The sequence below is a fragment of the Mercenaria mercenaria genome, chromosome 16 (assembly GCF_021730395.1).
Source record: "Mercenaria mercenaria strain notata chromosome 16, MADL_Memer_1, whole genome shotgun sequence".
Taxonomy (NCBI): Eukaryota; Metazoa; Mollusca; class Bivalvia; order Venerida; family Veneridae; genus Mercenaria; species Mercenaria mercenaria.
Window position 1 is genome coordinate 51,174,187 of NC_069376.1, and position 25,858 is coordinate 51,200,044.

The 25,858-nt window shown below is 36.9% G+C and overlaps 1 protein-coding gene across 4 annotated transcripts in view; it reads left to right on the plus strand.

Annotated features, from left to right (window-relative positions):
- Positions 1–7,792: 7,792 nt before the first annotated feature.
- The window catches only part of LOC128549706 (uncharacterized), a 35,505-nt gene continuing 17,439 nt past the window's right edge, over positions 7,793–25,858 (plus strand). For 2 of the 4 annotated variants that reach the window (XM_053527062.1, XM_053527060.1), the window contains exon 1: positions 15,231–15,358. The gene's annotated coding sequence lies outside the window, so the exon portion shown is untranslated. Of the gene's footprint in view, positions 7,942–15,230; positions 15,359–25,858 lie in introns of those variants that run through there. The other 2 variants (XM_053527061.1, XM_053527059.1) reach the window with 2 other exon arrangements.

The following is a 25,858-nucleotide window of genomic DNA, read 5'->3' on the forward strand; positions in this document are numbered from 1 at the left end:
TGCCAATGGCCAAGATAAATACGAAATACACTACTTTCTATTCAATGATATCGCACTTCTGTGTGTAACCCATGAACATAGATGTTAATTTAAATGACCCTAAAACACGTCTGATCATCGTTGTGTCGTATCCAAACTAAGTATCACTTTTGAAACTAAAGACGAGGAAGTAAAGGATATACAGTGCAAACCCAATGGAAAAAATGTGATGTACCAACATACAAGAAAATCGTAAAAGAAGAACAGATACAAAGCCAGGAAGAAAATATTGAACACACCTGTACTGTAAGTAAGATTCAACATTTAACAAATGCCCTGAAAGATGCTGAAAACGGAAGTTTACCGAAAAAGAAGTATCGCTTTAAGCGCTCTAACTTTAAGATATGTGGTAGCCCATTAAAAGAAGCTTATAAAGACAGCAAATCACTATTATTATGTCTTCCCCCCCACCCCGCCCCTGTTTTTGCCCTGTCCGTCCGTCCGTCCGCCCGTCCGTACGTTGCACTTCATTTCCGAGCAATAACTGGAGAACCATTTGACCTAGAACCTTCGAACTTCATAGGGTTGTAGGGCTGCTGGAGTAGACGACCCCTATTGTTTTTGGTGTCACTCCGTCAAAAGGTCAAGGTCACAGGGGCCAGAAAATTGAAAACCATTTCCGATCAATAACTAGAGAACCACTTGACCCAGAATGTTGAAACTTCATAGGGTGATTGGTCATGAAGAGTAGATGACCCCTATTGATTTTGTGGTAACTCCGTCAACGGTCAAGGTCACAGGGGCCTGAACATTGAAAACCATTTCCGATCACTAACTAGAGAACCACTTGACCCAGAATGTTGAAATTTCATAGGTGATTAGTCATGAAGAGTAGATGACCCCTATTGATTTTGGGGTCACTCCATCAAAGGTCAAGGTCACAGGGGCCTGAACATTGAAAACCATTTCCGTTCCAATAACTAGAGAACCACTTAACCCAGAATGTTGAAACTTCATAGGATGATTGATCATGAAGAGTAGATGACCCCTATTGATTTTGGGGTCATTCCATCAAAGGTCAAGGTCAAAGGGGCCTGAACATTGAAAACCATTTCCGATCAGTAACTAGAGAACCTCTTGACCCAGAATGTTGAAACTTCATAGGATGATTGGTCATGAAGAGTAGATGGCCCCTATTGATTTTGGGGTCACTCCGTCAAAGGTCAAGGTCAAGAGGCCCTGAAACTCATTGAACATTTCGATGCAGAATAGACTCTGACCCGAGATGTTGAAACTTCATAGGATATTGGTCCAGCCCTGTTGAAACTTCATAGGATGATTGATCATGAAGAATAGATGACCCGTATTGATTTTGGGGTCACTCCATCAAAGGTCAAGGTCACAGTGGCCAGAACACTGAAAACCATTTCCGATCAATAGCTAGAGAACCACTTGACCCAGAATGTTGAAACTTCATAGGATGATTAGTCATGCAGAGTAGATGACCCCTAATGATGTTGGGGTCACTCTGTTAAAGGTCAAGGTCACAGGGGCCTGAACATGGAAAACCATTTCCAATCAATAACTTGAGAACCTCTCGACCAGAATGTTGAAACTTCATAGGATGATTGTTCAGTAAATGACCCCTATTGTTTTTGGGGTCACTCCTTTAAAGTTCAAGGTCACAGAGGCCAGAACATTGATAATCAGTTCCGATCAATAACTTGAGAACCATTTGACCCAGAATGTTGAAACTTCATAGGATGATTGAACATGCAGAGTAGATGACCCCTATTGATTTTGGGGTCAGTCTATTAAAGGTCAAGGTCACAATGGCCTGTTCATCTAAAATAATTTTTTGGAAATAACTTGAGAACCACTTGACCTACAATGTTGAAACTTAATAGGATGATTGGACATGCAGAGTAGATGACCCCTATTTATTTTGAGGTCACTTGATCAAAGGTCAGGGTTACAGGAGCCTGAACAGTGACTTGAGAACCACTAGGCCAAGAGTATTTAAATTTAGCGGGATGACTGGACATGCCAAGTAGATGATCCCTATTCCAGCCAACCATCAGTGTCTCTTTGACTTTCGCTCCTGACCCCTATTGACTTCTTGCCTATAGGACTTTGCATTGGGGGAGACATGCGCTTTTTTATAAAAGCATTTTCTAGTTATTATTATTATTATTATTATTATTATACCAGATTTATATAGCGCCCTTTTCATGATAAACACGTTCAAAGGCGCTTTACATATAGCAGACGCAGCCACACAGGGCGCGAAATTTATCCTCGACTAGTACAGACACATAGCGATCTGACCAGAGGGACAGAGTGAGATAAAGCCCCCAGAACAGACAGAGAGAACGTTTTAGATACAGACGTGTCCGGCTAACTTAGCCTAGCTCATTTTGAATAGACAGTCTGTTTTTTTTAACGTGCCCAGTGTAGAGCCAGTACAGGCCTCTAGTTAGGTGTGAGACACTCAAGAGCATCTCAGAAATTTCCAGTGCCTGGACCGGGATTCGAACCCCGGACCTCTGGATTGACAGTCAAGCGTGTTTCCACTAGAACATCGGCCCACTATGATGGGAATGGTAAAAGAACGGATCTCCAACAGATACTAGAAACCCTAAACTACAGGTTATGATCACCACCAAGAGAATTTTAAGGAAAGCTCAAAGACAAATGTTAAAAAAACTGAAACAAAAAAAAAAGCTAGAGAAAATCATGACATCCAGGGTAGATGATAATTTTTTATAAACTTGTAAGAGAGAAGAGGGCGACGTCTACTACCGGTACTCAGAGAGATTCCTTAACCATAGATGGAAAAATCATAGACACTCCTGAAGGTATAACAGAAGCTTGGGCAACATACTTCGAAAAACTGACATCACCTCTCCAGGATGAAAACTTCAATGATGAATATTTGAATAAAATCATCAGTGACCTCAAACTCATTGAACAATTATGTGAAAATAATAATGAAAAGCCACAATTTGCCACCTTGAAAGAAATAAAAGCGGCATTAATAACAAATCCCCTGACGTGTTTGGACTCACAGCCGAACACCTCTAAAATGGAGAAATGACTGTAATGAACACACTTCAAAATATTGTTAACACAGTAATTGTAACAAAGAAAATACTTAGTATGCTTAAAGTTGGGATACTAACACCAGTGTACAAGAAAGGGAATGCGGACAACCCGGGAAACTATCAAGGTATATCTGTTACACCGATCATCTTAAACGTATTTGAACGGATTTTAGCACAACGGCATGAGCAGATCCTCAGATCAACACAATCGAAGTTATGTACAATATGGTTTTACAAGAGGCAGACCAGCATCGTATCGGCCCATCTTATTACCAAGTGCCAACTAGAGTCCAAATTCAATAAGGAACAAATGATATTAACCACAAAGGATACCCAAAAAGCATTTGACGTAGTCTCACATGACATCCTTCTTCATAAACTCTATTTCGACGGTATACGAAACAATGATTGGCTCCTAATCAAAGATCTATACCAACAATACATGACTTCTCGTGTAAAATTGAAAGGAATTTTCTCCAATGAATTTCCTCTTCTTCAAGAAGTAAGACAGGGTGGAATACTCTCATCGGGGCACTACAAGCGGTATAACAATCCTCTGCTTGTACAACTGGAAAACAACTTTGACAGTATTTCCATTGGTACAACTAAAATTCAGCATGTGACATCTGCAGACGATCTCGCTCTTGTTACGAAATCAGATAAAGAAATGCAGAAGATGGTCAAACAAGTAGAAGAATACAGTAATGACAATAGATACAAAATAAACCCAACAAAAAGTTCAATCATACAGTATAATTCAAAGAAAATAATAGAAAACCCAACTCTGCACGGGAAGTAAGTTGAATTAGTAGAAAAAAAAACGCACATCTTGGAGTAACTAAAAGACCAGATGGAAAGGCGGACTAAGAAAAACTTAACCTTTGTAGAAGAACTGTATACTCCCTTATGGGTGCCGGCTGCCATGGAAAATACCGGTGTATCTCAGAAAAATGAAGCACATTATTGGCCAATATATGTTGTACCAAGACTTACATATGGATAAGAGACATTATGATGAACGTTACATCGAAAAATTTAAAATCAAAACTTTGAAACAAATCCAAAATCTTCCAGAAAGGACAGCATCAGTTACAGTAACTGTCTTACTAGGAATATAACCGGTAACAGCAGTCATACATAAAAACCTTCTGAATTTAATGTATGCTATACTCTCAACACCTGACACAAAAGAATATGATATAGCGGTGCGTCAGTTTAATAGCTATTAAACAAATCAACGACAAAAGTATGTTTTCAAGAACAATACAGTTACTTCTACAGTATGACCTCCCTTCTGCATATGATATCCTCAACAACACTCCTACTAAAGAAAAATGGAAATAACTACTTCTGGAAGCAGTTAACACGGAAATAGAAAAGAAATGGAAAGAAAATATAGTAGAATTGAATTATATAAAGTACATCAATCCTCTGTCTGTACATGTGGGAAAACCCCACAATGTCTACTCTAACAACATTCTTGATATACAAAGAGCTGAGTTGAAAGTAAAAATACTCACTGGTACATACACACTCCAAGCAAACCGATCAAGATTCAACCAATTTCAAATGGACCCCACTTTCAGGCTATGTAAAGAAGATCCAGAAAACGGTGAACATTTAATTGCTGTCTGTAAATCTTTATCTTCCCCAAGAGAAAAAACTTATAACGAAAGCTGCAAGCATTTTAAATCTGACAATTTTTGAAATACAAAATATGAAACCGGGTCATTTTACACAACTTGTTCTAGACGGTACGCACCCAGATATCCATGTGACTTTGAGTATTAAGATAGAGTCTCATACTACAGAGCAACTCGAACTGTATTCCAGAAAGTTTCTTTACGATCTGCATATGTGTAGGCTGAACATGCTTCAGACATATAGGTAACTGTAAAATACAACATACAGTTGAAATATATACAGTCCATGTGTATAGAACTAGTGCATGTAAAAATGAATAACTCTTGTAATGAGATGGGGAAACATATGTGTAAATACTCATCACAAATAAACTATAAATTATTAACCCTTAGCCTGCTGGCGGCAAGTGATTCTGCCTTTGCGACCAGTGCAGACCAAGATCAGCCTGCACATCCGTGCAGTCTGATCATGGTCTGCACTGTTCGCTATTCAGTCAGTATATTTTAGGTAAGCACCCCTTTTAACAGTTAATGATACTGTCCAAATTGAAACATGAACAAGTTCATTATAGAAATTTAGCAGGGTAAGGGTTAAAGCAGCAAAACTTAGGATGAATTAACAAACAAATACTGTGTAAATAGTTGATATTCAAATAAAAAATAAGTATGTGTTAAAACCCAATGCATAAGGGATAGGAATTTTTGATATACATGTATAGAATGAATAGTGTTGTATTATAGTTTGATAACAAATGAGAAAATTAATAAGGAAGTATTAAGGCAATTCTAATTAAAAAAAGGAAAAGAAATCAGAGACTTAATACAATACTTTGTCTCGTATATAAGGAAGGAATGTGATAGTGTTGAAAGTGAAATCTTGCTCTTAACTGAATTATCGGTGTCCTGTGTAAATATTCCTGGAAAGTGGGGTTATATGTGTTATTCAAATATTGGATTTTTTCGTCGTCAATATTATCAACCAAGACTACCTTGGGTGCTCGGAAAGGTAGAATAGAATTTAGGTAGAATATAATATTGACTAAATTTACTTACATGCTAATTTATTTAAGTAGCTTAACACAGCATAATATAAGATATATTTCAAATATTTGTCATGATACTAGAGTTAATGGAAAGTGAGTAATTAAATTAATACAAGAAGCTAATAATCAATGTAAAATGTCTGTTGACATAAACTGGCAATTTACAGGCTGAAATAATTTCTTTACAAAATAAGGCAATTAAAATTTCTGGTCCTTTGGGACCACGTAGTCCACCCCATGTTCACGGGTAAAAGAGGTCCTAAGTCTGCTATTATTTGCTTGATTGCATTCTATGCTTCCAAATGATCTTCTTACAGATTTTATTATTAAAATTGTTTTGTTATACAGGCTGTTCAAACTTAATCAATTTCGATTTCCGTAGTAGCGTGGCTTTAAATCTTTACACCTGCTGTTTGAAAACAGTATTGATTTATTGCATTTTTTTTAACTGTCCACTAAAATGATAGTGTCACCAGCATAGATACGTAGAAAAAGTCTAAAGAATACCTAAATATCATCACTACTTAAACAGTTACTAAGATCAATAGACAAACTCTGTAAATCCGTGATTGGCATGTAAAACACAAAATTGCATATGTATAATTATATTAAAAGTAAACATAAAGAACCAAAAAATGCATGTACTCAATGCCTTTGCAGAAAGCAATAAGATAAGCATCCTTAAGGGCCCGGCGAAACAGACCAGAAGACATAAATCAAAACAGTTCAGTCCTGTTGAGAGCGGTGTGTCCAAAACAGTTAGGTCGTAATCTCTTTTACTAAAATGCTACCGCTGATACCACAAACTCAGTGTAACGGACAGCAAATTTTTGTTGAACAAAATTAAATAAATTACATTAAACTTCATTGCTGACAGCAACCTAAGCATTAGCCGTAATCTTTTGACCATCAAGCCCGCAAGTATAGTTTATATCACTACCTCAATTTGATTAAATTTCATGGGCAAGTGGGTATAGTCTTTTTTTTTTCTAACACTGCTAATGCCACAAACTTCTTTATGGTAAAGGTAAGAAATTCTTGGGATGAATAACGTTTGATTGCTTTGCCAGTAACAGTCTCAGCATTTCCCGTAATCTTTTGACCTTCACGCTTAAAGGAAAAGTTCTATTACTGTTGAAATGTGAATTCAACGCGCAAGTGGGGCGTGGTCTTATTTCTAACACTGCTGCTGCAAAACGTTTCTAAATATCATAATAACCAAACCTTGAAAAAAAACAAAGAAGAATGAATTACGTTTAGTTGCTTTGTCAGCAACAATCGCAACAATACCTGTAGTCTTTTGACTACCAAGTGTGTAGGAATAGTTCTATCACTGCTGAAATTTGAATTTCATGGGCAAGCGGACATATTTTTTTTACTAACATTCTAACACTTGATATTTGAATTACATTTGACCATCAAACCAGCAGGATCATTGCTGAAATTTGAATTTTAAGGGCAAGTTGGCAGTCTTATTTCTAATACAATGGACCTTACAACCATATTTAGGCTAAAGTAAAAAATTTCGTCAAAAAGCAAATATGAATGATGTTTAATTGTTTGGCCAGTAGCAACGTCAGCATTAGCGGTGTTCTCTTAAAACCATCAGCCCGCTGGAATAGTTCTGCCTTTGCTGAATTTTGAATTTCACAAAATATATAAATTTAGTACATGAAATGCGTAAAATACATTATATATATTCGATATGATATTAATGATTAATATGTAGGAGTTACAAATAACATGTTAACATCATCAAGTAAAGATGCGAGAAAATCAAAAGGAACATAAACATTGACACATTATTTTTCACGACATGTTGTAAATTGTTTTTCTGCAAAGTTTTAGATTTTTCCTGTTATGAAATTATAGTCCGCCACAAGTTATCAAATATGCCAGCTCGACTAAATCAAATGTAAGTATTGGATGTGTTAACAGTTTCGTTCATTAGATATAAGTTATTTATCTTGGCTAGGAACGTCATACACCTTATCAATGTTTGCGAAATATACGATGAGTTGTTACACACAACTGATTAGATAAAATCAAAGTCAGCTTAAATATTAGAAGAAAGTAGGTTTGATATATTCAAAGAAATATGATTGTTTTGTGTTTTAGAGAAGCAGTAATTTTTACTTTCTAAATCGATGTGGATTTACCAACAGGAGTAAGGTCAGTAATTCGGTAGAAATATGCTTCCGTTGACTAGCTGAAACTTGCCCATACTTGGTTCGATTGCACCGTGTCCAATCGTTACTTTGAAAAACCAGATCAGTAACGTAAGATCTCGGATCAAAATGAGTGGGTTTGGTAAGAAAATTGTCTTTTCCAGTTATTTAGAAATTATTATTAGAGACGGTATATAGTGCAAGATGTGCTCTGACCATAATGGAATACTCGTTGTTATTTGTTTTTCAGCAAATCTAAGCACTTTTCTCAATTACTTCGGAAAACCATGCCAAAAATAGCAGGTAAACAATGCCATGACTCAGAAAACGTCCTATTTCTAGTACGTTCTCTGATAAACATACATTATAACCAACTCCTTGTTGTCACTGATACATTCATGTAACACGCTAGTGCTACAAAAGATTAATTAAATTACTTGGAAGGCCGATATAAGGCGATTCATGACTGAACTGATCAGTAACGCAGGAGCCAAAGGATCAGCGGCTGCAAAATGGAGTAACGCAGGATCTTCTGAGTTTTCTTTTGTGTTCGTTTTCATCAGAAGATCCAATACTACTGCATTTTGAATTCGCTGACCCTATGTCTCCGGCTTTACTGACCAGCACGGTCAATGAATTGCATTATATTGGTCTTCCAAGATATATAATTCATTTGGATAAAATATGTTACAGGAATGTGTCGATGATATCGTGGAAATGGTAATTTAGTGTTTTTGCCGAATAACGTACTGAAATAATACTTTTTCTGAGTCGTGTCATTGTTTACCTGCTATTTTCGCATGGTTTTCCAAAATAATTGAGAAAAATGCTAATATTTGCTGGGAAATGAATAACAACGAGTATTTATTATTATTATTATTATTATTATTATTATACCAGATTTATATAGCGCCCTTTTCATGATAAACACCTTCAAAGGCGCTTAACATATAGCAAACGCAGCCACACAGGGCGCGAAATTCATCCTCTACTAGTAAAAACACAGAGCGATCTGACCAGAGGGACAGAGTGAGATAAAGCCCCCCAGAACAGATAGAGAGAAATCCATTTTAGATACAGACTTACACGCGAAGCCGTCTTTCCTAGGAAGAACCAGTATAGGCCTCTAAGTTAGGTGGGAGACACTCAAGAGCATCTCAGAAATTTCTAGTGCCTGAACCGGGATTCGAACCCTGGACCTCTGGATTGACAGTCAAGCGTGCTACCACTAGACCACCGGCCCACCTATTTCAAAATATTTAGAGCACATCTTGCGCTATCTGCCGTCATTGACAACAAATTCTAAATAACAGAAACATTTTCATACCTAAAATCACCAAAACCGTTCCTTTTGATCCGAGAACTTAAGTTACTGACCCGGTTTTTCAAAGTGACGATTGGACACGGTGTAATGTTTCCATTTCTACGTGTTGTCGTGTAAAACGGGTGCTTTAATCACATTTTTTTTACTGCTAGAATGTTTTCTGCATGAAATGATACAATATTGCAGATGGAAACAGAAAGTAAGGGTTTAATGGCATTATTTACGCCAACCTGGGTATTACCTGGTGCCAACAGGTAATCAATGATTCAGAAGGTTCCTAGAAGTCCACTTTCTCATTAAAGTCACATGCAAACGCTTTACATTTAGCTTGGTCTGTACAACATCGTAAAATGTTGAACCTTACCGATACGTTTGCTGTCCAAAACCTCATAGCAATAGGTCAGTCTACACAAATTAATTTGCCAGAGGTCTATTGTTGTCATTTACCAATCATAAGTAAACTCTGTATCAAAAGTGATCTTAGACCAAAGCATTCACCATATATCTGGCAAGAAACAGTTGTACGTGATCTTGACCTTTGACCCACTGACATCAAAATCGATAGGGGTCATCTGCAGGTCATGATCAACATCTCTATTAAGTCTCGTGATCCTAGGCCCAAGCATTCTCATTTCCGGAAACTGTGTAATTGTTCCGGGTCAAAGACTGACGTCCTTGACCTTTGACCAACTGACCTCAAAATTAATAGGGGTCATCAGCTGGCCATGACCATCCTCCCTATCAACTTTCATTATCCTAGGTCCAAGCGTTCTTCAGTTATCATCTTGAAACCGTTTAACTGTTCCAGGTCACTGTGACCTTGACCTATCACCTAGTGACCTCAAAATCAAAAGGGGTCATCTGCTGGTCATGGCCAACTTCCCTATCAATTTTCATGATCTTTGGTCCAAGCGTTCTTCAGTTCTTCAGTTATCATCCGGAAACCGTTTCACTGTTCCGGATCACTGTGACTTTGACATTTGACCTACTGACCTCAAATTAGTAGTGGTCATCAAATGGTCATGACCAACCTTTGTATTTACTTTCATGATCCTAGTCCTGAGCTATCGTCCAGAAACCGTTTAACCGTTCCTGGTTTCTCTGACCTTGACCTTTGAGCAACTGACTTCAAAACCAATAAGGGTCATCTGCTTGTCATAACCAACCTTCCTATTAATTTCCATAATCCTAGGCCTAAGCGTTCTTGAGTTATCGTCGGGAAACCGTTTAAATGTTCCGGGTCACTGTGACCTTGACCTTTGAGGAACTGACCTCAAAATCAATAGGGGGGTCAACTGCTGGTCATGAAACCGCCTCGGTAGCCTAGTAGTAGAGCGTCCGCTTTGAGTGCGGGAGGTCGTGGGTTCGATCCCCGGCCGCGTCATACCAAAGACGTAAAATTGGTACTAGTAGCTTCCTCACTTGGCGCTCAGCATTAAAAGGGTAGTGCTAGGACTGGTCAGCCCGGTGTCAGTATAATGTGACTAGTAGGGGTATCATGTCACGTGTCTACGGCATGATATTCCAGTGAGGCCGCACTATAAAGCTGGGCATTGTGCTCACTGCTATAAGTAGACACCGTCGTTTAAATGACTGAAAAATTGTTGAAAAAGACGTTAAACCCAAACACACACACACTGCTGTTCATGACCAACCTTCCTACCAACTTACTTAGGCCCAAGCGTTCTTGAGGTGTCATCCGGAAACCAATTGGTCCACGGACCGACCAACATACCGACCGACCGACACCTGCAAAACAATATACCCAGACTTCTTCAAGGGGTTGGGAGCCAAAATAATGTTTACAGATTGATAACGCCAAATGATGGAAAATAAAGAACATTGTTTTAGCTCGGCTATAGTAGTGTTTGTGGAGCGTATGTTGTCACCTTTTCGCCTGCGTCGGCGTCACGAAAGGTTTGCCTGTTCAAGCAGGTTTCTCAGATACTACTACATCGAATGGATGTCTTCAGCATCATGAGGTGACATCACAGGATAACTGACGTTACTGTACTTTTAATTCTTTAATCAGGCTCAGTGATGTTAGAGATCAACTAAGTAAACTAATGCTCTAAAGGCATAACGCCCGTATTTGTAATCATTTTTGACACAAAACTATTTTCCGAAAAGACTCACTTAATAAAAAAATATAAAAAAAGAAAAAAATGAAATACCGATCTACCTTCCCTAGCTTTTTTAGCATGTTAACGGAAACAAACAATTTTAAGGCCTTAAGTATAATAATCCGTAGTTAAAATAATTGTTTCAATAAATATTTGAGGATTTCTCTGAAATTCGCAGAACTTACGCGTTTGCTTCTCTACCGGTATTTCGGGTAATGTATAAATCGCTGACGAATAGCTTCAATCCACTTCATAATAACTTCATTGTCGATTGCAGTCGGAACCATCTCGGAACTGAATTCTGTCATAATCGATTGTTATTCTACCTGTTAGAACGTTTTGAATTCCCAATCGAGCACGCCCATCAAGTACATTGCGGATATCCAAGGTCACAGGCACTTGGTTGCACTGATAGTATTTTTCTTATATTGGCCTGTACCTACTGTTTGTTGGTTTTAATACGTGCACCAGTGCTCCCTGTATTCAAAAACATTATTTACTGTAAGTGAATCCCTTTTATTAAAAAAGTTAAAATTTTAGGTTTTGGTATATTATTACATATAAGGTATATATCTGACGAGGCAACGGAAGTGTATGACCGGTGTATGACGGGTAATGAAAAGGTTTTGAACCACTAAATTATTTCCGGCTTTTGAGAGTTGATCAAGACTGTTGTCTTTTTTTTTAAACTATGTAATAAAAATGTTACACAAGGTCAAAAACAAGCTCACAACATTAAATTATAGAAAAAGAACTTATTCACAATGCACATGTCAGATATTTAATTTATAAAAATTGAAAATGTATTTCTGTATGAAAGGTAGGTATGTACTTCATAAGTGGCTGCAGGCAGGTAATCTCTCTCTCTCTCTCTCTCCCTCCCCACCCTCTCTCTCTCTCTCTCTCTCTCTCTCTCATAATGTCAAGTCATCTCTCGACTGATAGAGACATGGGATACACGTCGACTTGCTAGTTATGTTGAAAAAGTGTTCTAAAAGACTGATGGGTCCGACATCAGCTAAAATGAAAAGGCTAAAGGAATGTTAGCATGGTAAGTGTGATTAAAACAGAACAAGCATTAAAAGATAAAAAAGAACCCGCCCGCTTAGCTCAGTAGGTAGAGCGTCGGTCTACGGATCGCGGGGTCGCGAGTTCGATCCTCGGGCGGGGCGTGTGTTCTTCGTGACTATATCATAAACGACATTGTGTCTTAAATCATTAGTCCTCCACCTCTGATTCATGTTGGGAAGTTGGCAGTTACTTGCGGAGAACAGGTTTGTACTGGTACAGAATCCAGGAACACTGGTTAGGTTAACTGCCCGCCACTACATAACTGAAATACTGTTGAAAAACGGCGTTAAACCCAAAACAAACAAACAAACAAAAGATAAAAAAACCCATAGCACTCTGGTATAGTACATGTACTTTATAGTTGCTACAACCACTTTGAAAGCTTCAAGGTCAGAGTGGTCAAGATTATTCCACAGTACATCTGAAACTTTGTGGTCAGGTTATTCTACAAGGTCAAGGTTATTCCATAGTATTACTTGGGTGCAAGATGGTATATGCATATTCTAGCTGTGGACGGACAAGTATTTTTATGCTTATGTTTTGGCGTTTTCGTTTGTTGTTGCGATGATTATGAAATTAAGCGTTTATTAGCATTTAAAGATATTTAAGTGATATTTTACATCTGTCACACAAATTTAGCACTGACAATTAACAAAAATATAGCCATGGATAAAAATTGGTTTTGATGACAGCTTTATTTTTGTGACATGTATTTGCCTAATTTAGAAGGTTTAAACTCCATGCCCCAAATTTAATTTTCCCATTGTTCTAGCTTGTTCAATTTTCCTGGAGGATTTTGTTTCCATCCACAGAATTGATATCATAATAAGGTATATGTATACTACATTATCGTCGGCAAAGTGTGGGTTTTGAGACTGATTGAAAATGGGAGATCGGTAATAAAAAAATAGAAAAAACGAGGTCTAAGGATGGAACCTTGGGAAACCCAGATGCCATTGGAAACTTCTTTGGAATTTCGCCCTCAAAACTACAAATTGACTTTCTATCAATAGAAAAGCATAATACCACTTGATGACTTGTGGACAGACACCATGATCTTAACAAAAGTTTTACTGAAGTCGAGTACAATTAATTCAGTTTGTTTACGAAACTGGAAATGCTGTTAATCAGCTCACCAACTAACTCAATTAGTTGAGTTTTACAATATCTCCTTAGAAACGCCAAGTTGGAGGCATAAAGAATGTTACTTTTAGAAAGGTGGACAGAGACATGGGAGGCATAGATGTGTTCTAGTGTTTTACACAGTGAATGATAAACAAAATAATTTGGCAAGACAGGGCGGGCCCCCTCTTGAATAGAGGGCAAACAAAATTTTAAATCCCCCATTTTGTGGGAACAGTGCCTGAGGAAAAAAGACTATGGAAGATTACCAGTAAAACCCATCAACAATTTCATCATTAAGTTCCTGGAGGACAACGGACAAAAATGGTCTGGTCCTGCAGCTTTGTCTGGTTTTAAAGGTTAGCTAGCAATTTGAGAATATCCATTTATCGATGAAATTTCAATATTATGGGGGCAATGTTCAGAAGGCAATAGAATTTTAAGTTTTTAAAAGTCAGTTTGTCTAAGATAAAGTGGTAAATTTGTTTAAAATACGGATTGATAATTTTAAGTTTGAAAATGAAATAGATTATTATGAGTTTTGTGGTCTTTAAACCAGTGAAATGTCAAAAAGTTATATCCCTAACCCTACATAGTGCTTTGGGAAGTAAATATTACACAGACTATCATCATAACTGAGGAGTTACATTTACATGCTCTTCACCAGTGTGGATTTTAAGTCCCGCTTTGGTGTAGAAATCTTTCGCTTTAAGAATTTAAACCTGGTACATGGGAAAGGTTGGTGGTTTTTACCCAGGTGTCTAATGAAGTTATACCTGCAAAGGGACACCTTATGTAAATTCCTCCAACAACATCAGATGTTTGAAAAATACCATTCAAGAGACAAAAAAAAAAGTACAGCAATAGACCAAATCAGTTATAAACCCTTCATAATTTTATCATGTCCAAAACATTGCGTAATGATACTTATTCCACTTTGGTGATTATTACATTTCACTCGACTTTACCGTAGACCCCTTTGTAAAATCTCAAACTTTAAACTAAAATATAGGTATTAAATCCATAAATGTTTGAACAAAACTTCAAAGTTTTGTTGTTTGTAGCATCATCCCGAAGCATGTGCAGTGAAAAATCTTAATTTGATATCTAAAATAGTGTGATATTTATTTTTAGTCCAATATATTATCATTGTAACTATACTTTGTTATACCCAAGTGGAAACTGGCAGGTACTCGAAAATGCAGCTCTCTGATTTGGGCATTAGAACCCCTAACGTACGTGATGTCATTTAAAATTAAAATTCTGGAGGCCATCATGAATTCTGTGAAAAATTGTAATGTCAATTCTTGTACAATCTTTTTCGACGTGTCTTCTGTTATTGTTCTGGCTCTGTAGGCAAAAAGCGACATGTACTCCGTTCGTTTTTACAAATCTGTTCCATTGATCTTTTAGTAATACAGAGTTAATAATAATATTAACGCATGAAATAAGTTAGGTAGTTCTAGTTACCACGCCACGATAAATTAGTGGCTTACTCCGTTTGCAAAACCAGTCGACCGTAAATTCCGTTGCCGATAATGGCCGATAAGGCGGGGTGCAATACCTTCACTTTATATCTAACCGAGACCAATTTTTTAAGATTCTTTAAAAAGCGAATTTTCGACATACCATCAGTGCAACCAAGTGCCTGTGTCCAAGGTCACGTTATTGTGTCTAAGCAAAGAAATATTTATAGCTGTTTGGTCTAAGTTATATTTCGAATGGGCGATACATACCTTGTGAAAATAATCTACCTTTATTGCATTTTTCACATTTCCAAGGTAAGAAACTTTTAATGCGACGCATAGCTACGATTTTAGTTACTTATTATGCCCCCCTTCGAAGAAGGAGGGTACTATATTGTTTTGCAGATGTCGGTCGGGCGGAAGTAGACCAATCCGTTTCCGGATAATAACTCAAAACGCTTGGGCCTAGGATCAGAAAGTTGATAAGGAGGGTTTGGGCATCACCATTGATTTTTAGGGAATTAAAGTCAAAGGTCAAGGTCACAGTGACCCGAATAGTAAAACGGTTTTCCGGGGTAAAATCAAGAACACTTGGGCCTAGGATCATGAAAGTTAATAGGGAGGTTGGTAATGACCAGCAGATGACCCCTATTGATTTTGAGATCAGTATGTTAAAAGTCAAGGTCACAGTGACCCTGAACAGTAAACAATTTCCAGATGATAACTAAAGAACGCTTATGCCTAGGGTCACGAAAGTTGATAGGAAGGTTGGCCATGACCAGCAGATGACCCCTATTGATTTTGAGGTCATTAGGTCAAAGGTCAAGGTCACATTGGCCAGGAACAGTAAAATGGTTTCTGATCTTCTTGTCCAAAACCATAGGACCTAGGACTTTGATATTTGGTATGTAGCAAAATCTAGTGGTCCTCTACTAAATTTGTTCATATTATTTCCCTGGGGTCAAATATGGCCCCACCCCAGGGGTCACATGGTTTATATAGACTTACATAGGAAAAAACTTTGAAAAACCTCTTGTCTAAAACCACAGGGCCTAGGGCTTTGATATTTTGTATATGACATCATCTAGTGGTCCTCTACTAAGATTGTTCAAATTATTCCCCAAGGGTCAAATATGGCTCCGCCCTGGGGTCACATGGTTTACATAGACTTATATAGGGAAAAACTTTGAAAATCTTCTTGTCCAAACCACAAAGACTATGGCTTTGATATTTTGTAATGTAGCATCATTTAGTGGTTCTCTACCAAATTTGTTCAAATTATCCCTCTAGGGTCAAATATGGCCCCACCCCAGGGGTCATATGGTTCATATAGACTTATATAGGGAAAAACTTAGAACCTTAATGTCCATAACTTACATCATTCAAATTTGGACCACATGTATAGTTTTGAATGGCAAGATGAACCTTGACATGAGTTGACCTTGATCTTGACCTAGTGACCTACTTTCGCATTTCTGTTAAGCTTTAATGAAATTCAAAAATTACCTCTCGTAAAACGTCAACAAACTTTGAGATGGTTCAGTTGCTACTTTCATTGACTGGAATTTACCCGCAAACCATAAAGATATCAAAACGTCATGCCGGTAATTTTCCATTCCGAGAGCACGTGCGACCTATCGTAATATCTAATTTACATCGCCGTTACTTTGTTTATCGACACGAACACAAAAAACGCGCGTAGTGCATTCATTTTTTTAACATTATCGCTTCAATTTTTCAACACCGCTTGAGAAGTAATACAATTTGAATTCTATTAAGATTTCAATAAAATATCGACGAAAATGTAAGCAAATTTGTATAAAAACGGTCGAATTTTCATATAATCATTTGTTAAATTTCAAACAGCGCGATCTTAATTACTTATTTCTTTCTAAGAGAAAATAAGTAATACATACTATGGGCATAAAATTCAGACTTTTGACAAGAAATAACAAAAAAACATAATAAAAAAATCTTAAATAATGAAAAAGCGGCAGTACTTTAAATACATGAGTAAAACGATTTTTTTGGTAAAAAGGTTTCTGTTAGTGCGGCAGAATAGGTTACGTGACCTCGTGGACGTAAATAGAAATTTGATTTGAAAATAAAACAAAATGATGTTGCGGTTTTTAATAAGTTTTAAATGAACCTTTGTACTTGTACTTTTTGATAAAATATTCATCTCAAACGATAATGTAAATTCCTTGAGGGCAAATAGGTCACAGAGGTAGGATTTCCACTATTATCGTTTTAGACATTTACTTGTCAGTTTATACGCGATATTGCACATTCGCTTTTAATAACAAATTAAGGAAGAAACTTTTTTATTGATTTCTCATCAATTTAAAGAATCGAGGCGGTTCGATCAGACAGTGATGTGTCACATGGCGCGAAAACTGTAACTGTGACGTAATGCCATGACAATCTCGTGCAACAATACCGCTTTGATCTCCACTTCAGATGTCATGATACCGACACACTTCTTTTAGCTCTTTGAGAGGATGTTAATTGATGATGAAAAGAATGACAATTATTTAGTTTATCAACAGAATAATTACCGATGATTGTCAACTTGTTTTTTCGCTTTCAAGATGGGTAGGCGGATGATGACTATTGTGTCCATATTTTTTTAGGACACTTTTCAAAATAATTATTTTTCGGGAAATAAGTCTTGAGAAAATGAAAATAACTGATATTTAATACTTTCCTGAGACTTTGGGAAACTACAGTAGGGGTTAGAATTTGATTATCATTACTATCAATGCAGTTATTATTGAGAGCAACTTGATGGTGGAGATGACAAATTAGTGAAAGAAAAAGAAAAATGTCTGGTGTGAAAAGGAAATTTAAGAGTAACAAAAATGAAATCAAAAAGGAAACATAGTGTACGAGCTATGTGTTATATTTGAAATTTGCTTGTTGTACATAATACTCCTTCCATAAAACGTGACAGTATTAAAAATGTCAATTATTAGGGCGAGTGACTGTTCACTAAGGGCGAGTAGATTTTACTAGCTACTAGTCCTGCAGGGCGAGTGGTGTGAAAAAGAATTTTACACCCCTGCTGTAGCTACAGCCTTCAAATTTGGACCACATGCATAGGTTTGTGTACCGAAAAAAACTTTGACCTTGTTATTGACCTAGAGACCTACTTTCACATTTTTGAAGGTACAGGCTTCAAATTTGGACCACATGCATAGTTTTTTGTTAAAAAAAAATTGACCTTGATTTTGTCCTAGTGACCTACTTTCACATTTCTCAAGCTGCAGCCTTCAAATTTGAACCACAAGCATAGTTTTGTGTACTGAAATGAACTTTGATCTTGAGATTGACCTAGTGACCTACTTTCACATTTCTGAAGGTACAGGTTTCAAATTTTGACCACTTGCATAGTTTTGTGTTCCGAAATAAAATTTTACCTTGATTTTGACCTAGTGACCTACTTTCACATTTCTCAAGCTACAGCCTTCAGATTTGAACCACATGCATAGTTTTGTGTACCGAAATGAACTTTGATCTTGAGATTGACCTAGTGACCTACTTTCACATTTCTGAAGCTACAGGCTTCAAATTTGGACCGCATGCATATTTTTGTGTTCTGAATTGAAATTTGACATTGATTTTTACCTATTACCTACTTTCACATTTCTTAAGCTACAGCCTCCAAATTTGAATCGCATACATAGTTCTGTCTACCGAAATGAACTTTGACCTTGAAATTGATCTAGTGACCTGCTTTCACATTTCTCAAGCCACAGCTTTTGGGCCACATACACATTGTTTTGTACCAAAATGAAATTTGACCTTGATTTTGACCTTGAGCTAGTCTTGAAATTTGGAACATTTAAAAATGGCTCAGTGGATGGCGCCAAGATCACTCTGTAATCTCATGTTAGGTTAATAGGTTAAAGGTCAAGGTCAGATTAAACCAGAATGGTTTGTTTACAGTGAGCATGTAATTTCTGTTCCTTGTGCAATTACTGAATGCATCAAGGGGGGCATTTCGTGTTCGACGAGCTCTTGATACTGTCGGTAGATCTAGTTGTTAGATCTACATGTATCTACACGTTTTGACATAGGTGCACAAGTTGGCATATAGGAGAGATCGTGTTTGTATACAAATCCGTTGTATATTCTATTTTTAGAACTGATAAGACAAAGATCGGGTGGTCACACGCCGAGCGTCCATGTTTTTCTGTTAACAGTGATGTTTTTCTAACGGCTTAAACTTTCTTAAAACACAAATGATATCAATAATTTTTTGATCAATAGAAAGAATATAAAACAAGCAATTTATTGATAACTATTAAATATTATTTTGGTATAAAATGGATTAATTATGAACGCTTAACTTACAGTGTTTTTTCTAAAAGTTTGGAGCATCGCTACGCCGCTATTAAAATCAAATGTCATTTAAAACGGTTATTCATTTTCAAAAAATATTTGAATAAGAAAATATGAAAATCGTAAGCATTTCAAAACTTTTTAAATTTTAAAAATCCATATATGAACGAAAAAGTTATTTAAAATTGAAAATTCTGATCCATACACAATGTAAAAACATTTTGTTTTGCCCACCGCCAGATAAACAGGTGTTGCATGATGCGTGACGTCAGGGCGATCTCTCCTTTTCTAGAATGTACATGTAACATTCTTTATCTCATTGTACATGTGTTAATTTAAGAAATAATAAGTTCCCAAACGTGGTTTATCGTAGAATAACCCGTGTTTTGAGTTCTTATGCGTAAGAATATATCACGAAGGCCGTAGGTTGTTTGATCTATTTCGATTCTAACACGACATACTAGTACATGTATCAACAGTGTTAGAAAAAATGGTAACTACTTTTAACGACCGTGCTACGCACCTGGATCGGATGACGTCATTGCACGCGAGTGGTTTATTGCAGAATAACCCGAGATAGATTTTGCTCTACATGTATGAAGGTTATTCGCTGGTCGTGTTTGAATAAGGTATTTATCAATAATACAGTACATAATTGAGAGCGCTCTTATAGGCCTACCGCATTTGTTTTAAGTATGGGTCAAATCACAGGCACAGGTGGCAGTGGTAGACCTAGTAGAGTACCTAGGATACAGTATGGGTCCGTGAGCCATATACACTTAGATATAAAACAATTATTATGTTTTCAAAGGGAAAAAATGCCCAAAAGTCATTTTGAAATTTTTTTGCCCCTGTAACAATGAGCCATGATAATGAGAAAGGTAGATATGAGCATTTTGACATGTACATTGCTTCCAGGTCCGTATTTTTATCAAAAAATATTTCTTTATAATTGTTGGCCGTCTTTTGGGCAAGGGAATACTCTTTCAGAAAAATTTTACTTCAAAGCTCAGTTGCAAACCGTTTACGCACAGCGAGCGAGCAACGGCGTAAAAACGGTAGTGTTTTCTCTATCCGAATAAATCCCACACATTTTAGCACCAAAGCCTTCCCCCTAAAACACATCAAGTATCAGTTAAAAGCCGTGTCAGTTAAAAGTAGCGTTACAAGCGGTCAGAGGCTAAATAAATTCTCCAGAAAATTACACAAGATATTTATCACAATTTCACATTGGTATTTAGTAACAAAATGAGGCCGACCTAAAGTCGTGGCTAACATTTCTCTACATATTTTCAATCCCCCGCCACGAGTGGTTGGGGTTATAGGAATGGCCTCCGTACGTCCGACCTTCCGTCCGTCCGTCCGAAACACTTTCGTGAGATTCGCGTCCGCTCCATATCTCCTAAACCCCTTGAAGGATTTTCAAGAAACTTGAGGGTCAAATAATCACCTTTTCAAGACGATGTGCAGAACTCATGAGTCAGCCGTGTCAACTCAAGGTCAAGGTCACAGCTCAAGGTCAAAGGTTTTAGCGTTTCATTTCGTGTCCGCTCTGTATCTCCTTAACCCCTTGAAGGAATTTTATAAAACTTGGGTCAAATAATCAACTCATCAAGACGATGTGCAGAACTTATAAGTCAGCCATGTTGGCTCAAGGTCAAGGTCACAACTCTTACTCAGGGTCAAAAGTTTGAACCTTCCATTTTGTGTCCACTCTGTATGTCCTAATCCCCTTGAAGGATTCATATGAAACCTGGGTCAAATGATCACCTCATCAAGACGATGTGCAGAACTCATGCGTCAACCATGCTGGCTCAAGGTCAAAGTCACAAACGTTTGAGCCTTCCATTTTGTGTCCGCTCTTATCTCCTAAATCCCTTGAAGGATTTTCATGAAACTGGTCAAATGATCATCTCATTAAGAACTCATGGTTCAGCTATGTAAAACTCAAGGTCAAGGTCACAACTCAAGGTCAAAGGTTTGAGCACTGTATCTCCTAAACCCCTTAAAGAATTTTTATGAAACTTGGGTCTAATGATCACCTTATCAAGAAGATTTGCAGAATTCACGAGTCAGTCATGTCAGTTCAAGGTCAAGGTCACAGCTCAAGGTCGAAGGTTTACCCTTTCATTCTCCATAACAGTGGCGGGGATTTAGCTGTCTTTCAGACTGCCTTGTTCATTTTGGACTAATTTAGGATGAAAACAAGGGGTTTTATCAGTCTGGTCATTTTTTTTTGTCCCACGTCCGATACTCGTGCCTGTGGGTCAAATGATTAGCCTGGGATTACATTTTACCCACATGTCTCTTGAAGCATCAGTGGTAGGTCTGCAGAATGTTTTCAAGCTATATTGTTTATTAGACCGTGCTTCTTATATAAAGATATTAAGCAATTAACCTTTAGACCTTTACAAATTTCAGCCGGACCTGTACGAAAATAGGACATGTTTTACAGCTGTAAAACGTCTGTAAAATACCTATGAATTACAGCTGTAAAAGACCTGTAAGCGGAGAATGACCAGAAATACAGTTGAAAGTTACAGGTGTAAAATAATTGCAGGTCTCAAAAATACAGCTGTAAAACTTTTAGTTTAAAGTTACAGCTGTAAAATGGTCATGTTTCAAAATTACAGCTGTAACGTTTTTGGAGGGAAACATGAGTACTCTCAGCTATCTTTAATGCATTTTGGCGGGATATAGCTAAAATTCACAGAGACACCACATCATCTAAAATATTGGAATTTTAGCCACTATGGAGTAATGCAAATGTTTAATTATCTAATCCAATTGTAATGTGTAAGCACATGCATTAACAATGTACTCTTTATTTAAAACTAATAAGTTTAAAGGAAATAATTCTCAGATTGTCATATGTCTTCATGACATAGAAAGTTTTATAAACAAGATATGATGCATAGTTTCTACTTTGTATCCTACACTTTAATTTTGCACTTGCTATACTAGAAATATATTTGATATTGTTCTTTACTTACTATATCATTTTTTGCCATTTGTTTAGTAATTGGTACCCTTTCTAGAGAATTACAATTCATCATAAAACTTTTTGTACTTCTGCTTCCGTCCCTTAAACAATGCTCTCTTTTTTAATACCTGTTATATTTCTACAGCTGTAACTTTTAGGCATATTTACAGCTGTAAGTTTTTTACAGCTGTTGTGGTACAGAATCCAGGAACACTGGTTAGGTTAACTGCCCGCCATTACATGACTGAAATACTGTTGGAAAACGTAGGCATAGGAAAAAGAGATCAATGTAATTGCACCTTTACTAATCCTACCAGGTGTTCTGTATTACAAATGTGCTTCTATTGTGACATTTTGATACAAGCAAAACTGTATTATCTACACTATAAAATACTTACTGGTATTTCATTTTATTATCGACTTGTTAAAAGTTATTTTTTACCATAAGTAAGTTGACAAAATCATAGGAACCAGTGGTTCAGGGTTAAATCAAACACATATTAATAAATCCTAAACGATTTTGTTGTGCGAAAATGTATATTATTGTGTTTTAAACCGTTTTCGTTTTCTATTCTATTGTGTAATTGCAAGGGAAATAAACTAATAAATATCTCTGCTTTAAAGTACTAGCCCAAGGCAAGAGTTGACATTCTTTGTGGATCACAACTTTGAATTAAATATTAAAATTTCTGTTATTGATATTAGCAAAACTATCATACATTGCACATTTGTGAAATCATTTTTGTTAATTTCAAGGACTTGGAAATCAATTTCTAGACTTTATTTAATGTATTTCTATCAATGAAAATGTTAGGGTCTATCTCTAGAAAACGGCGTTAAACCCAAAACAAACAAAGTATTTGAAAAATTGAAATCTACAGCTGTAAAATCAATGTTGTTATATACAATCTACAGGTGTAAAATTGAACTAATCATGACTATAATTTTGAACAAAATTACAGGTCTTTTAGAGCTGTAAAATTTCGTACAAGGACATACATTTTTTGATGTAATATACCAATACTTCAATTTATTGCATGAAACATTTTACAGAGTTATAGCGCAAGTACAAACACAGATGTAAAATCATATGCAAAAACGTAAGCACCTAGCAGATGAAAAACATATCCAGAAGGGAAAAACATTCGTATTTTTTCTGTTTCTAAGTGCAGTTTAGAATCACTGTTTTTAAAGGAATTATTAAACTGGACTTTTCATTTGCAAAGACTTCATAAATTTTGAATTCATTAAAGCTGGCCATCGGCAAAAATAATCGCCGAGCTGCCATTTGGTAGCAGAAAGTGCTAATGGTACAATCCACAGTCAGAATGAATTGAGTCGTCAGACACACTGCCACCTAAACCCACGTATAACGTTTTGGATCTTTAGTGATTGCCTGACATTTAACATACAGTTTGACACTGCTTTACTTTTTCGTATGGTGGCTGATTTCTGCCATTCTGCCATCCGAGGCGAATATACGAAGTAACGAAACATTGAAGGCGGAATAACGAAATTTCAGAGGCGAACACACGCATTTTAGTATTTTATCACTTTTCGTACCGGCGGGTATTAAAACTTCGTTATTTCGCCTTCAATGTTTCTTTACTTCGTGTATTCGCCTCGGAAGGCGAAAGGCGAACACACAACATTGAGCTGTTTTCGAACTTTCGTTACTTCGACCCGCCGACACGAACACACGACAAATGTTTCGTTTAGGGTCTGCCTTAATACACTAGCTATTATAATGGCGCAAAATGGTGCGTAATGTAAATATGAATTTTATACCAAAACTGAAATACTTGGAGTGACTTGTTTTATTGTATATGAAACATTTTCTATCATAAATTGAGAATTTTTCTTTGTATTTAAATGGTAAAACACATTATCTATATAGCATTCAAAGTTCAGGTCGGCGTAATGATATGCCCCGTAATACGGACAGAAGCTTAATGTATGTACACATTTAATACTAGTGATAAAATATCTACACAATGACATATTTTATGAAATATAAATTATTATCTTTCGTTATGGACAAATATTATTTTATAAATGGTAAAACACATTATTTCTATAGCATATTCATTTCAGCAGCATATGTGTAATGGTTATGCGCATGCCTACCGGAAGGCGAATACACGAAAGGCCGAAATTGCTCATTTGTCGTGTGTTCGTGTCGGCGGGTCGAAGTAACGAAAGGTCGAAAACTACTTATTTATCGTGTGTTCGCCTTTCAGCTTACGAGGCGAATACATGAAGACACGACAAAAGAAGGGCAACCGCATGAAGTTTTAATACCCGCCGACACGAAAAGTGATTGATAAAAAAGTTTGTGTGTTTCGTCTTTAAAAATTTTCTTGTCCAAAACCACAGGTCATAGGGCTTTTATATTTGGTATGTAGCATCATCTAGACTCCTCTACCAAGATTGACCTTAGGGTCAAATACGGCCCATCCCGTGGGTCACATGGTTTACATAGACCTATATAGCGAAAATTTTGAAAATCTTCTTGAGCAAATCCACAAGGCGTAGAGCCTCAATATTTGGCCTGTGACATAATTTAATGGTCCTCTATAAAGTTTGTTGAAATTATGCCCCTAGGGTGAAAAGAGGCCCCGCCCAGGGGGTCCCAAATTTTACATGGACTTATAAAGGAAATAACTTTTAAAAATCTTCTTGTCTGAAACCACAAGACCTAAGCCTTTGATATTTGGTATGTAGCATTGCCTTGTAGTCCTCTATCAAAATTGTTCAAATTATGCCCCTTGGGTGAAAAGAGGACTCGCCCCGCAGGTCCCATGTTTTACATAGACTTATATAGGATATATATATTCTTGTCTGAAACTACGAGACCTAGGCCTTTGATATTTCGTATGAAGTATTGCCTTGTGGTCCTCTACCAAGATTCTTCAAGTTATTACACTTGGGTGAAAAGAGGCTCCTCCCCGGGGTCCCAAGCTTTACTTAGTCTTATTTGGGAAAATATTTAAAAATCTTCTTGTCTGAAACTGCAAGGCCTAGGCTTTTGATATTTGGTATGTTGCATTGCCTAGTGGTCTTCAACCAAAATAAATTTGTTCAAATTATGCATCTGGGGTAAAAAGAGGCCCTGCCCTTGGGGATCCAAGTTTTATATAGACTTATATATGCAAAAAAATTTAAAAATCTTCATTGAAAGTTCAAGGCCTAGGCTTTTGATATTTAGTATATAGCATTGCCTAGTAGCTCTGTAACAAGATTAATCTAATTATGCCCCTGGGGTGAAAAGAGGCCTAGCCTCGAGGGTCACTTTGTTTTTATTATGCCCCCCCGGCATCTACTGATGCGGGATGCATATAGTGATTGTGCTGTCCGTTCGTCCGTCCGTCCGTACGAGGTTAACCAAATGGAACCGTTTCGTCTAGCATCAATATCCCTTACTAGAATGACTTGATACTAATGCAGATGTAACCTGTGACCATTCCTCATCTTCAGACATCACCCGA